This window comes from Octodon degus, unplaced genomic scaffold, assembly GCF_000260255.1.
Source record: "Octodon degus isolate 3935 unplaced genomic scaffold, OctDeg1.0 scaffold00297, whole genome shotgun sequence".
Classification (NCBI taxonomy): Eukaryota; Metazoa; Chordata; class Mammalia; order Rodentia; family Octodontidae; genus Octodon; species Octodon degus.
The window spans coordinates 1,292,473-1,306,432 of NW_004524873.1; the positions used below are offsets into that span (position 1 = coordinate 1,292,473).

The 13,960-nt window shown below is 38.5% G+C and overlaps 1 non-coding gene and 1 pseudogene across 1 annotated transcript; one reads left to right on the plus strand and one right to left on the minus strand.

The window, feature by feature from the left end:
* The first annotated feature begins 1,541 nt into the window (after positions 1-1,541).
* LOC105741111 lies at positions 1,542-4,853 on the plus strand (annotated as a pseudogene).
* Positions 4,854-7,172: 2,319 nt separating this feature from the next.
* On the minus strand, positions 7,173-7,310 carry LOC111814355. Its single transcript, XR_002819362.1, has one exon. It is a non-coding gene; the product is annotated as a small nucleolar RNA SNORA8 (small nucleolar RNA).
* Positions 7,311-13,960: the final 6,650 nt, after the last annotated feature.

Consider the following 13,960-nt stretch of genomic DNA (forward strand, 5'->3'; position numbering starts at 1 on the left):
CTACTGGACTCTTTTAGAATATTTTGCTGAGTTAACACACCTATAATATTCAAATGATGGAACTAAACAAAAAAGGGGATACAGATGAATGTCCATTTTGTATCTGTGTGTTCAAAATGGTTAGGGTAGATATATAGTTACAGTCTCTTAATGAACAGAAGGATTTTTTTCTAATAGTGTTTGTAGACAGGATATCATGTCTACATCTTGTACAGCAAATAACCACTAGGAAGAGAGTATGCAATGTGTTAATTATTGAAACTGTCCTACCAATTTGATTTGAAATTGTCTCACTGCTATTTGTTTCTCAATAAAATTATGGAAAAAATATGCCATATAGATCCATTTGATTATCCTAATTCACCACTTGTGAGATATAAGAAGTTTAGAGATTCCATGCAGGAAAGTTTTGAATCTCTTTGGTGGAGTAAGGAATATAATGATGCTGGTTGGTTGGTCTTAGCCTCAGTGGACAAACTTATGAATGAACATAAGGAGCTTGAAGATACAATTTTCTACCTCCAGACTCAGATAAAAAGTTAAAAAATTTTTAAGTGTAACCTGACAGAAAATCTCCTCTCTTTTAGCCACATGGCTGATGTTGCAGAAACCCAAATGCAGTCCCTCAAATTCGATTGGCTGAACTGCAATGTAAAGTAAATGCTCAGCCTCAAAGAGTATCTGAAGTAAAGATGAGGGCACTGATGGAAAAGAATGGGATCCCATGAATTGGAATGGAGATGTGTGGGAGAATCCTGAGGAGGCTGAGGTTGTTGAGTTTTTAGATGGTAATGAGATTAGTTTGCCTGAGGAAGAGATTTCCCCACCCACTGTGACAGAGGAATCACTGCCTTCACCCTCTGCCATGTTAGTGTCTCCTAATACATCTGTAGAAACCATTTCTGCATGGAATGAGCAGAACACTGGTGAGATTCCTCAGGACCCACCCTCACCACCTATTTTTTGCCTCTAGGCTTTGCCTAAGGGTGAAGTATATAATGTGATCCATGAGGAGATCTGTTATTCTCCCAAAGATCTTCTTGAGTTTTCTAACTCTTATAAGCAGAGGCCTAATGAGCAAGCTTGGGAATGGATTTTACAAGTGTGGGATAATGGTGGAAAAAACATACACCTGGATCAGGCTGAGTTTGTTGATAAGGGCCCACTAAATAGGGATTCTAAAGTTAATGTTGTGGTTCATGGAGTAAAGAAAGGTGTTAATAGTCTATTTGGCTGGTTGGCAGAAGTGTGGTTCAAAAGATGGCCTACAGTGAATAAGTTAGAGATGCTTGATATTCCATAGTTTACTATTGATGAAGGGATTCAGAGGCTTAGGGAAATGAGAATGCTGGTGTGGATCTGTCATGTTAAACCTAATCCTCCACATTTGGAAAATCCTGAAATCATACCCTTCACTAACACCTTGAGAAACAGATTTGTGAGGGGAGCACCAGCATCCCTGAAGAGCCCTGTCATTGCTCTTCTTATATGCCAGACCTTATGGTGGGACCACAGTTACTCAAATAGGAAATTTAAGGGCCATGGGCTTCATTGGATCCCAGAATGGCAGAGGTCAAGTGGCAGCACTTAATCACCATGGACAGCAGAAGCAGAACAATGACCACAATAATCTGACACCCACAGACCTACAGCATTGGCTGATTAGCCAGTGTTCCCATAAGTGAGACAGATGGGAAACCTACAAAACTTTTACTAGATTTCTATAAATGAAAGAATTTAGGGGCAAAACAACAGAGACTTACTTCAAATCGTGGTAATAGACAATCCTGGCCACTCAACCAGTTTGCAGATTTGAGCCAATTTACAGACCCAGAACCCCTTGAATGATGGGGAGGTCAGGTCTCCTTGGGGAAGGATCCTAATGTCCCCAGAATTTGTATAACAGTCAGTATTTCTCCTATCCTTTCCCAGAGGGACCTAAGGCCTTTTGCCTGAGTGACTATACATTAGGGAAAGGGGAATGATTAGACATTTAGGGGACTGCTAAACACTGGTTCTGAACTGACACTGATTCCAGGGGATCCAAAACATCATAATGGCCCTCCATGTGCAGGGGCCTATGGAGGGCAGGTGATCAATGGCATTTTAGCAAAGATCCAACTCACAGTGGGTCCAATAGGCCCTCGAATCCATCCTGTAGTCATTTCCCCTGTTCCAGAATGTATAATTGGGACAGATAAACTTAGTACTTGGCAGAATCCTCACATTGGTTCCCTAACCTGTTAAGTGAGGGCTATTATGATTGGAAAGGCCAAATGGAAGCCATTAGAGTTGCCCTGGCCTGATAAAATAGTGAATCAAAAGCAGTACTGCACTCCTGGAGGAATTACAGAGATTAGTGCCACTGCCAAGGACTTGAAAGATGAAGGGGTGGTGGTCCCCACCACATCTCTATTTAGTTCTCCCATTTGGCCTGTGCAGAGGATGGATGGGTCTTGGAGAATGACAGCAGATTATCATAAACTGAACCAGGTGATGACTCCAATTGAAGCTGCAGTACCAGATGTGGTTTCCTTGCTTGAGCAGATTAACACATCCCCTGGTAGTTGATATGCAGCTGTTGATTTGGCAAATGCCTTCTTCTCCATACCTATTCATAAGGATCATCAGAAACAACTTGCTTTCACTTGGAAAGGCCAGAAATATACCTTCATTGTCTTACCATAAGGGTATATTAACTCTCCTGCCCTGTGTCACAACTTAATTCATAGGGACATTGATCACTTTTCTCTCCCTCAAGATATCACACTGGTCCATCATATTGATGATGTTATGCTGTTTGGACCTAGTGAGCAGGAGGTGGCAACCACCTTGGATTTATTAGTACAGCATTTGAGAGCCAGAGGATGGGAAATAAATCCCACAAAAATTCAGTGTCCTTCCACCTCAGTGAAGTTTCTAGAATTCCAGTGGTATGGAGCATGTAGAGATATTCCTTCTAAGGTAAAAGATAAGTTGTTGCATCTGGCTCCCCCTATGACCAAAAAGGAGGCACAGCACCCAGTGGGCTTATTTGGATTTTGGAGATAACATATTCCTTACTTAAGTATCTTACTCTGGCTCATTTACAGAGTGACTCGAAAAGCTGCTAATTTTGAGTGGGGCCCAGAACAGGAAAAAGCCCTGCAACAGGTCCAGGCTGCTCTGCCCCTGGACAGAGCAGATCCAGCAGATCCAATGGTACTTGAAGTATCAGTAGTAGATATGGATGCTGTTTGGAGTCTCTGGCAGGCCCCCATATATGAATTGCAGTGGAAGCCTTTAGGATTTTGGAGCAAGGCTCTGCCATCATCTGTAGACAACTACTCTCCTTTTGAGAAACAGCTCTTCACCTGCTACTGGGCCTTAGTGGAAACTGATCACTTGACTATGGGACACCAGGTCATCATAAGACCTGAGTTGCCTGTCATGGCCTGGGTATTATCTGATCAATCAAGTAATAAGTTTGGACATGCTCAGTAACTGTCCATCATTAAATGAAAGTGGCACATTCATGATAGAGCCAGGACAGGTCCAGAGGGTACAAGTAAATTATATGTGGAGGTTTCCCAGATACCTCTGGCTCCTACACCTGCTGTATTGCCTTCTGTTTTCTAGCATGCACCTATGGCATTGTGGGGTGTACCATATAATCAGCTTTCAGAGGAAGAGAAGACTAGGGCCTAGTTTACAGATGGCTTTGCATGCTATACAGGCACCACCCGCAAGTGGACAGCTGCAGCATTACAACCCCTTTCTGGTGCATCACTAAAGGACAGTGGTGAAGGAAAATCATCATAGTGGGCAGAACTTTGGGCAGTGCACCTAGTAGTACACTTTGCCTGGAGAAAGAAATGGCCAGATGTGCAGCTATATACTGACTCATGGGCTGTAGCCAAAAGTCTGGCTGGATGGTGAGGAGCTTGGAAGGATCATGATTGGACAAGGATATTTGGGAAGAGGAATGTGGATAGACCTCTCCATATGGATAAAGGATGTAAGCATATGTTTCACACGTGAACACTCACCAAAAGGTGACATTAGCAGCAGAGGACTTTAATAATCAAGTGGATAAGATGACCCATTCTGTGGATAGTGGAAAACCTCCTTCCTTGGCCACTGAGTGACCTCGGGGGCAAGGATGGAGGTTATGCATGGGATCAGCAACATGGACTCTCACTCACCAAAGTTGATCTGGCTATAGCCACTGCTTAATGTCCAATATGCCAGCTACAGAGGCCTACACTGAGTCCTCAATATGGCACCATTCCCACAGTGATCAACCTGCAACCTGGTGGCAGGTTGATTATATTGGACCACTTCCATCATGGAAGGGACTGCACTTTGTGCACCCTGGCATAGACGCATATTGTGGATACAGGTTTGCATTTACTTAACATAACACTTCTGACAAAACTACCATCTGTGGACTTTCAGAATGCCTTATCCACCACCATGGAATTCCACACAGTATTGCTTCTGACCAAGAAACACATTTTATAGCCAAAGAAGTGAAGCAATGGGCTCATGCTCATGGCATTCACTGGTCTTACCATGTGTCTCATCATCCAGAAGCAGCTGGATTAGTAGAACAGTGCAATGGTCTTTTGAAGATGCACTTACAGCATCAGATAGGTGGCAATATTTTACAGGGCTGGGGTAATGCACCTCAACAGGTGGTATATGCTTTGAATCAATGCTCTTTGTATGGCACTGTGTCTCCCATAGCCAGGAATCATGGGTCCAGGAATCAAGGGGTGGGAATAGGAATGGTACCACTCACCATTATCCCTAGGGATCCACTAGCAAAATTTTTGCTTCCTGTTCCTACAACCTTATGTTTTCTGGACTAGAAGTCCTAGTCCCAGAGGGGGAAAGGCTTGTTTCAGGAAGCACAGCAATGATACCATTGAACTGGAAGCTAAGATTTTTCCCTGGTCACTTTGGTCTCCTCATGCCTCTGAGGAAACAGGCTAAAAAAAGGAATCACAGTGTTGTCAGGGGTGATTAAACCAGACTATTAAAGGGGAAACTGGATGGCTACTCCACAATGGAGGAAAGCAAGACTATACATGGAGTACAGGAGATCCCTTGGGACACCTCTTAGTATTGCCATACCCTGTTATTAAGGTGAATGGGAAGCTACAACAACCTAATACAGCCTTCCACTTCCTCAGACGAACTTCAGTCTTTGCAGTCAGCTTGGACTTATCTTCTGGCTTCCAGTGCAGATTCTTCAGTCTCCACATCAGATCTTTCAGCTTTCTATCACAGATTCTTCAGTCTTCTATTTCAGACCCAAAGTTTAAGGTTATAGACCATTAGAGACCATTAGAAACCATTAGAGACTGCTAGAGATGGAATACTGCAGTGAGCTTAAAACCTTGGGACTGGATCCTTCAGTTGGTGGTGTGCAGATGCTCTCAGCACACTTCCTCATCCAACTCTGTGACTGGTACATCTTCTGTTATATCTGTTCCTTGTACTATATCTGTTCCCCTAGAAAAACATATATGAAATGCCAAAGCTGGGGCAAGAAGACATACAAACTCTGAATAACCCAACAATAAGAAATGAAATTGCAAGTGTAATAAAAAAAAAAACCTACCAATAAAGAAGAGCCCAGGTACTGATGGATTTGTAGTAGAATTCTACAAGAAATTTATTTTTTTCCATAATTTTATTGAAAAACAAATAGCAATGAGACAGTTTCAAACCAAATTGGTAGGACAGTTTCAATTAACACATTGCATACATTCTTCCTAGTGGTTAACTGCTGTACAAGATGCAGACTTGATATCCTATTTACAAACACCATTAGAACAAATCCCTCTATCTATTAAGAGAATGTAACTATATATCTATCCTAACCACTTTGAATACACAGATACAAAATGGACATTCATCTGTATCCCCTTTTTTTTGTTAAGTTCCATCATTTAAATATTATAGGTGTGTAAACTCATCAAAATATTCTAAAAGAGTTCAGAGGTCCATAATAGTATTGGGTCTTCCATTTCACTGGCAATGTCAGAAATTGTTGACCTGAGTCCCCTACAGCTCAACATAACACAATGGCTTTACTTCTTATACTTCGTTTTTATACTTTTCTGCTAGATGGTTAAGACCAAGGTAAAGCAGGACCTATGTAACAAGAGTTTAGCTTTTGGAACTGATAAGGTCAGTGAAATTCCCTCAGGATTTATCCTGAGATCTTGTTCCTCAGATTGTAGAAGCTTTGTCAATGTCAACCATGTGGATGAGTCACAGCCATTGCTTGGCCAGTGTGCTCCCTGTGAAATCCTAAGAGAATGTTTTCTCTCCATGTGACTCTCCTTAGGCACACTCTACATCATCGTGCAAGAAATTTAGAGAAAATTTAATACCAATGTCTCTCCAACTCTTCAATGAAATAATTGAAAGGGATGAAATTTTCCCAAACTCATTCCTGGAAGCAAGTATACTCTGATTACAAAACCAGAGAAAGATCCAGCTAAAAAAGAGAACTGCAGGCCTATCTCTATAATGGCCACAGGTGCAAAAGAGTCAATAAAATACTAGCAAACAGAATGCAGAAAATCATCAAGAAGATTATATTAATCATGACCAAAGGGGATTGATTCTAAGAATGCAGGGATGGTTCAACATATGCAAATCCATAAATGTAATACACCACATCAATAGAACCAAGACCAAAAACCACATAATCATCTCAATAGATGCAGAAAAAGCTTTTGACAATCTCCAACACTAATTCATGATAAAAACCCTGCAGAGAATTGGAATAGATTATCTATATCTCAACTTTATAAAAGCCATCTATGAGAAACCAACAACCAACATCATCCTAAATAGGCAAAAACTGAAAGCTTTCACCTTAAAATCAGAAACAACACAAGGATATCCACTGTCTCCACTCCTATTCAATATAGTTCTTTTTTAAAAAATTAAGTAAATCTTATTTTAAAGAAATTTCATGTGATTTAATTAGGGTCACTTTAATGAGGCTGTCTTCAGAGTAGGCCTTTTTGAAAGAATTGAAGCTTAATCCAGCCATCCCATCTACCATTTATGGTAGATGGATCTGCCTCAGTCTGACACCCTAAATTAAGAAAAAAAGAATCACTGTATAGAATATTCTGTGCTAAAATGAATAAACATAAGACATAAAATAATGTATCAATAGAAATACCAGGTTTAACATGCACAAAGACATGAAAACCAACGATGCCAGATACTGAATTTCTATGGCACTGTCTTTTGAACACACCATCAGGAATAACTGTTGAGTGCAGATACCATACAGTGCAAGTCAATATAGTTCTGGAAACATTAGCCAGAACAATTAGACAAGAGAGAGAAACAAAAGGAGTAAGAATTGGAAAAGTAGTAAAATTATCATTATTTGCGGATGACGTGATACTCTACATAGAGGAATCCAAACACTCTACCAAGAATCTTGTACAGATCCAGCCAGACGGCTTAGTGGATTAAAGCACCTCCTTAGGCAGACACAAGGCTGGGGGTTCGATCCCCAGCATGCTGTTCTGGCCCTGCCCCTGAGTCATGTTGAGACAGCGATTGAGACTGGGCATGATGGTGCATGCCTGCAATCCTAGCACTTGGGAAGCTGAAAACAGGAGGATCACTATGAGTCTGAGCAGTGTAATGAGACCCTGTAGACCCTGTAGACCCAATATTATTATTTTTTTTAAATAGAATCTTGTAGTGTTAATCATCAAATTCAGCAATGTAGCAGGATACAAAGTCAACATCCAAAAATCAGTAGTAATTTTGTACACCAAAAATGAATACAGTATTGTAACATCACATAACTCAGTAGTGTCACAAATTTTCTGATCAAGGAGATTATGGGGCCAAAGAGGAAAGTGATCGATGATGTAGAGTGTGCTTAAGGAAAGTCACATGGAGAGAAAACATTCTCTCAGGATTTCACAGGGAGCACATTGGCCAAGCAATGGACATGACTTATCCACATGGCTGACACTGACAAAGGTTCTACAATCTGAGGTACAGGGTCTCAGGATAAATTCTGAGGGGATTTCACTGACCTTATCAGTTCCTAAAGCTACAACTCTTGTTGCATAGGTCTTGCTTTACCTTGGTCTTAACCATCCAGCAGAAAAGTATAAAAACGAAGTATAAGAAGTAAAGCCATGTTGTTAATGTTGAGCTGTAGGAGACTCAGGTCAATAATTTCTGACACTGCCAATCAAGAGGGATACCCAATACTATTATGGATTACTAGACTCTTTTAGAATATTCTGCTCAGTTAACACAACTATAATATTCAAATGACGGAACTAAACAAAAAAGGGGATACAGATGAATGTCCATTTTGTATCTGTGTATTCAAAATGGCTAGGATAGATATATAGTTACATTCTCTTAATGAATAGAGGAATTTGTTGTAATAGTGTTTGTAAATAAAATATAATGTCTGCATCTTGTACAGCAAATAACCACTAGGAAGAGAGTATGCAATGTGTTAATTACTGAAACTGTCCTACCAATTGGATTTGAAACTGTCTCATTGCTATTTGTCTTTCAATAAAATTATGGGGAAAAAATGAATGCACTGAGAGCAAAATTAGGGAAACCACATCTTTCACAGTAGCATCCAAAAAAAAAGAAATACTTACAAATCAATCTCACAAAGGGTGTAAAAGATTTATACAGTGAAAATTATGGTACTCTGAGAAAAGATATTGAAGAGGATTTGAGAAAATGGAAAAACATTCCATGTTTCTGGATAGAAGAATGAACATTGTGAAAATGGCCATACTCCCATAATTGTTATACAGATTTAATGAAATGCTCATCAAAATACCATTAGTATACCTCACAGTGCTAGAGAAAACTTTCTTCAAATTCATTTGGAACTAGCAATCCTGGGAAACAAAGGCAAGAGGTATCACAATTTCTTACCTGAAATTATACTATAAATCTACTGTGATGAAATCATCATGACACTGGGATGGAGACAGACCTGAGAATTAATGAAACAGATTAGAAGATGCACACACAACTGCAATCACACTCAACCACCTTATCTTTGACAAAGGGGCAAATATATTCATTGGAAGAAAGACAGCCTCTTTAATAAATGGTGCTAGAAAAATTGCCTTTTCAAATGCCAAAGGCTAAAACTAGACCCAAGCCTAACACTATGCACAAAGCTAAAGCCAAAATGGATCGAATATTTAAATGTTAAAACAAAAACACTAAATTTTCTAGAGGAAAGTGTAGATAGAAATCTTAAAGACATAGGTGTAGGTAGACGGTTCATGAACAAAAGCCAAACTGAATGGAAAATACTTCAAAGAATCAACAACTGAGATCTCATCTTTTTTTTTTTTTTAAAGTTTCTGCACTTCAAAGCAAATCTCAAACAGGGTAAAAAGAAAGCCCACAAAATGTGAAAAAATTATAACCAACTGTCCTTCTGATAAAGGTCTTATATCTACAACATATAAAGAATTTCAAAAAATCAGCCCCCACAAATTCAAAGACCCAATCCAAAAATGGGCATCTGAGATGAATATATACTTTTCAGATGAAGAAATATAAATGTCAAGTAAACATATGAAAAAATGTTTTAACATCATTGATCATTTGAGAAATGCAAATTAAAATTACTCTGAGATTCCATCTCACCCCAGAAAGAATGGCTAACATGAAGAAGTCAGCCAATAACAAATGCTGGATGGGCTATGGGGAAAAAGAAACCCTTCACTGTTGTTGGGAGTGCAGACTGTACAATCACTATGGAAATCAGTGTGGAGATTTCTTCAAAAGCTAGCATTGAAGATCCCATTCAGGCCAGCTATTCTCCTCATGGGTATTTTTCTAGAAGAACTGAAAACATCATACCATAGTGGTACATGTGCACCCATGTTTATAGAAGTGCAATTTGTCATAGCTAAATCCTGGAAACAACCCAGATGCCCATTATGAGGATTGGATAAAGAAGATGTGGTATTTTTACACAGTGCAGTATCATCCAGCTATAAAATAGAATAAATTTGAGACTTTTGTCAGTAAATGGATGCAACTAGAGACCATGCTCTTATATGAAATAAATTAGACCCATATGTATGAACAACATATTGTCTACTTAATTGTTAGAACCTGAAAGAGAAAATGGAATCTGAAAGGTACAATAGATATTGAAAAAAGGAAATGAACTTATTCAAAAGTAAAGAGTTACTGAGTTGAAAAGAACAGAAGAGGGAGTTGTGAAAAGAAATATATCTGTGTATGTAAGCAGGATGGTTTGGACAACTGTATTGTGAGTTTCTCCTGGTCTATGGAAAGGAGCAAATGATATTTAATTTGTTTTTTCTCCTTTTTTGAATTTGTCCTTTTCCTGTTCTTAATGCTTATTTATTTCTTCCTTTCTTCTTCTAATTTTGCATGTATATATCTGGTAATATGAATAACTACTTGAAAGACAACATTGTGCATTACAACAAATACTGAGAAATTCATATTAGTTCATTGAGTGAAATTTTGTATTGCTTATAATTTTTCAATTTTAATTCTATTCTGTACTCTCTCTAAAATACATAAAAGGGCCAGCAAGATAACTCAGAGGTCTGAAGCACCTGCTTAGGCGAGCTTAGACAAATGCGCAGGGACCAAAGTTAGATCCCAGCACCATATGTCATGCTAATCCTGGCCCTAAGGTGGGCTGAGCTGGCCACAAAATAAATAAATAAATAAAATATACAAAAACATTTTTTAAGTTGCTAGATATTTTTAGTTGATGAGTAGAAAGCAATAATCCTCACAAACACCAAAATTTAGTATAGATAACTCATCTTTGAAAAGACAAAAAATTGATGATAAATCTATGTTTGCTCACATCACCTGTTTTTAAAACAGGATCAAAAACAATTCTGGTATAGACCATTGTATTAGGAGAGCAAGACTATTTTATGGCAGCTTAAAATTTATTTTTTTTCCAGAGAAAAAACAATGTTTTTTTGAAATAATTATTTGAGATTATGTATAAATTTTATTTTTTAGTAAGTTAAAGTAAATGGTTTTTAATGTATAAAACTGTTGCATATTGAACAACAAATTAAACTATCTAGAGTACTTTTATTTTATCTTTTTTTTAGGACAAGGTCTACAGGGTCTCACTATACAGATTGGATTTATAGTGATTCTCCTATTTTTAACCTCCCAAGTGCTGGGATTACAGGCATACACCACCACACCCAGTCTCATTTGCTGTCTCAGTGTGCCCCAGAGACAGAGCTGGCACAGCACGCTGGAGATTGAACCCTGGCCACTGCACTCTGCCTAAGCAAGCACTTTAGTCTGCTTAGCTATCTGGCCAGCCCTTAGACTTTATCTTTATTTATTTATTTATTTATTTATTTATTTATTTTCAGAAATGGGGATTGAACTCAGGACCCTGTGTATGGAACGCAAGTGTTTATTCTACTGAGCTATCCTCCCCAGCCCCCACAGACTACTTTATTTTTAAAAAGCAAAAATGTAGAAATCATTCTGTGTGTGTGTGTGTGTGTGTGTGTGTGTGTGTGTGGTACTAGGGATCAAACTCAGGACCCAGGCAGGCACTTATGCTGTTGAATTATCTCCCTGGCCCAATAAATCATTACTTTCCTTTTCTTTCTTTTTTTCTGGATTTGGTACAGGGTCTCACTACACAACTGACTCATAGTGATCCTCCTGTTTTCAGCCTCCCAGAGATGGGATTACAGGGGTGCACCATGACATACAGTCTCAGTGGTCACTCAGTGTGTCTGAAAGCAGAGCAGACAGGGCATGTGATGCTGGGGATTGAACCCTGGATCCTATGTTTGCCTAAGCAGGTGCTTAGTCCACTGAGCTATCTCGCAGGCCCTCTGAAATCATTCTTAACTTGAGGGCCATATGAAAAATAGGCAGCAAGATGGATTTAGCTTACAGGATAACTCCTGGATAGGCTCATTTTAAAAGGAACAGCTAATCCATAGACTCTTGTATTAATTACTAAGGAACCTCCTCTATTTAGCAAACTTGACCAAAATGGAAAAATATGAAGTCTTTTTCACTTTTGTATCTTATACTTCAGTAACACAAGATATCTTGCAGGGGGCCATTACAAAATGGGAGAACTTGCAAAACAATCTCTGTTATAACTTGACTTCTCATAGCGTGGTAGCTTCAGGTAGTCAGACCTTTTATGTGACTTAGTGCTCTAAGTATGAGTATGTGAGAAAGAAACTGCAGTGACCCAGACTTTGGTATCCCACAATATCATTTCTATTATACTTATTGGTTAAAGCAATAATATTAATCTATAATGATAGAAATCAAATTGATGGTTAGCCAAAAAGCAGATGAGTTGAAGAAAGGATGGGTTGCAAAGCGCAGCGAGGGACATCCTGACAAGTAGGAAAATGTTCCCTGTCTTGACTATAGAGACATCTTCAGCACTCTACATATGTCTAAATTGATGAAATTAAGAACTTTATTTTGAGACAGGGTCTCATCATGTAGTTTAGGCCAGCCTTGAACTCACTATGTATCCAAGGCTGGCTTTGAACTCATGACCATTCTCCTGCCTCAGTCTCCCAGTCCTGAGATTACAGTCATGTGCCACCATGCCCTGCATGAATTTTAAATATATGTAGTTTATTACACTGAAATTATGCTTCTCAGTCAAATTAAAAGATCTACCTCGGCATGCAACAAAACTCAGTATCCTTTATGATAAAGACTGGCACAAATTAAATATAGAATTATACATGTGTGTAATAATAGTTATATGTGGAAGCCTGCACTAAACATTATACTGAAAGCCCTGTGTCTCAGACATGGAAAAAGACAAGGATTTCCTCTCTTCCTACTTTACCTAAATAGTACTAGAAATTTTACCCAGACCAGGTAAGCAAGAAAGAGAAATAAAAAGCATAGGAATGCTGAGAGGAAGTCACATTATAGCTGTTTGTGGATAACATGTTTCTACATATAGACTCTATGCAGATTCGAAGTAGGAACTTTATGATTCTATGTAAAAATACCACCAAAAAGCTATCAGAACGACAACCAAATTTAGTAAATTTGTAGGATATAAAATCATCATACAAAAGTCAGTAGCAAGATAAGGAGATAGCTTAGCAGTCTAAGCACCTGCCTGGCAAGCCCAAGGACCTGGGTTTGATCCTCAGTACCACATGCCATGTCGGTCCTATGCTGTTCCAGCCATCAAAACCACACATAGTGTGTCATGCCTGTAATCCTAGCATGGGGATGTTGAGACAAGAGGATCACTATGAGTCTGAGCTGTGTGGTGAGATCCTGTACCGAATAAATAAATAAAGATTTTAAAAAAGATTTTTAAAGTCAATAGCATTTTATATGTGATCAAAGTACTTGTTGAGAAAGAAATAATGAAAATATCATTCATAAGAGCTGCAAAACAAAACAAAAAAAACAATAAAACCTAGGAATAAAATAATTGAAAGAATCGAATTATGACACATGATTAAAGAAACTTAAGGGACAAAAAAGGAAAGACTTCCCATGTGAATTTATCAAAAGAATTAATACTGCTAGAATATCCACACTAACATGATTTGTAGACTCATTACAAAATCTACTAATATACCAATGATATCCTACACAGAATTAATAAAGAACTAAATTTATATGGAAGCACAAAAGACCTTAATAGTCAAAGAAATCTTGAATAAAAAGAATAAAGGTGGGAGCATCACAACAACCAATTTCAAAAAATGTTTCAAAACAGACAATATGGTAGTATAACAGCAGAATGACAAAGAACAAAGATAAGTGCCCACAAAACAGATGACTGCATAGGAACAAGGACGCTTTATTGCAAGCTCTTGATGGACACCTTGGCCTTAGGTAAGGACTTCCAAATTGTGGGTACTGGCCCAAACTTTACTTTCAGGATATA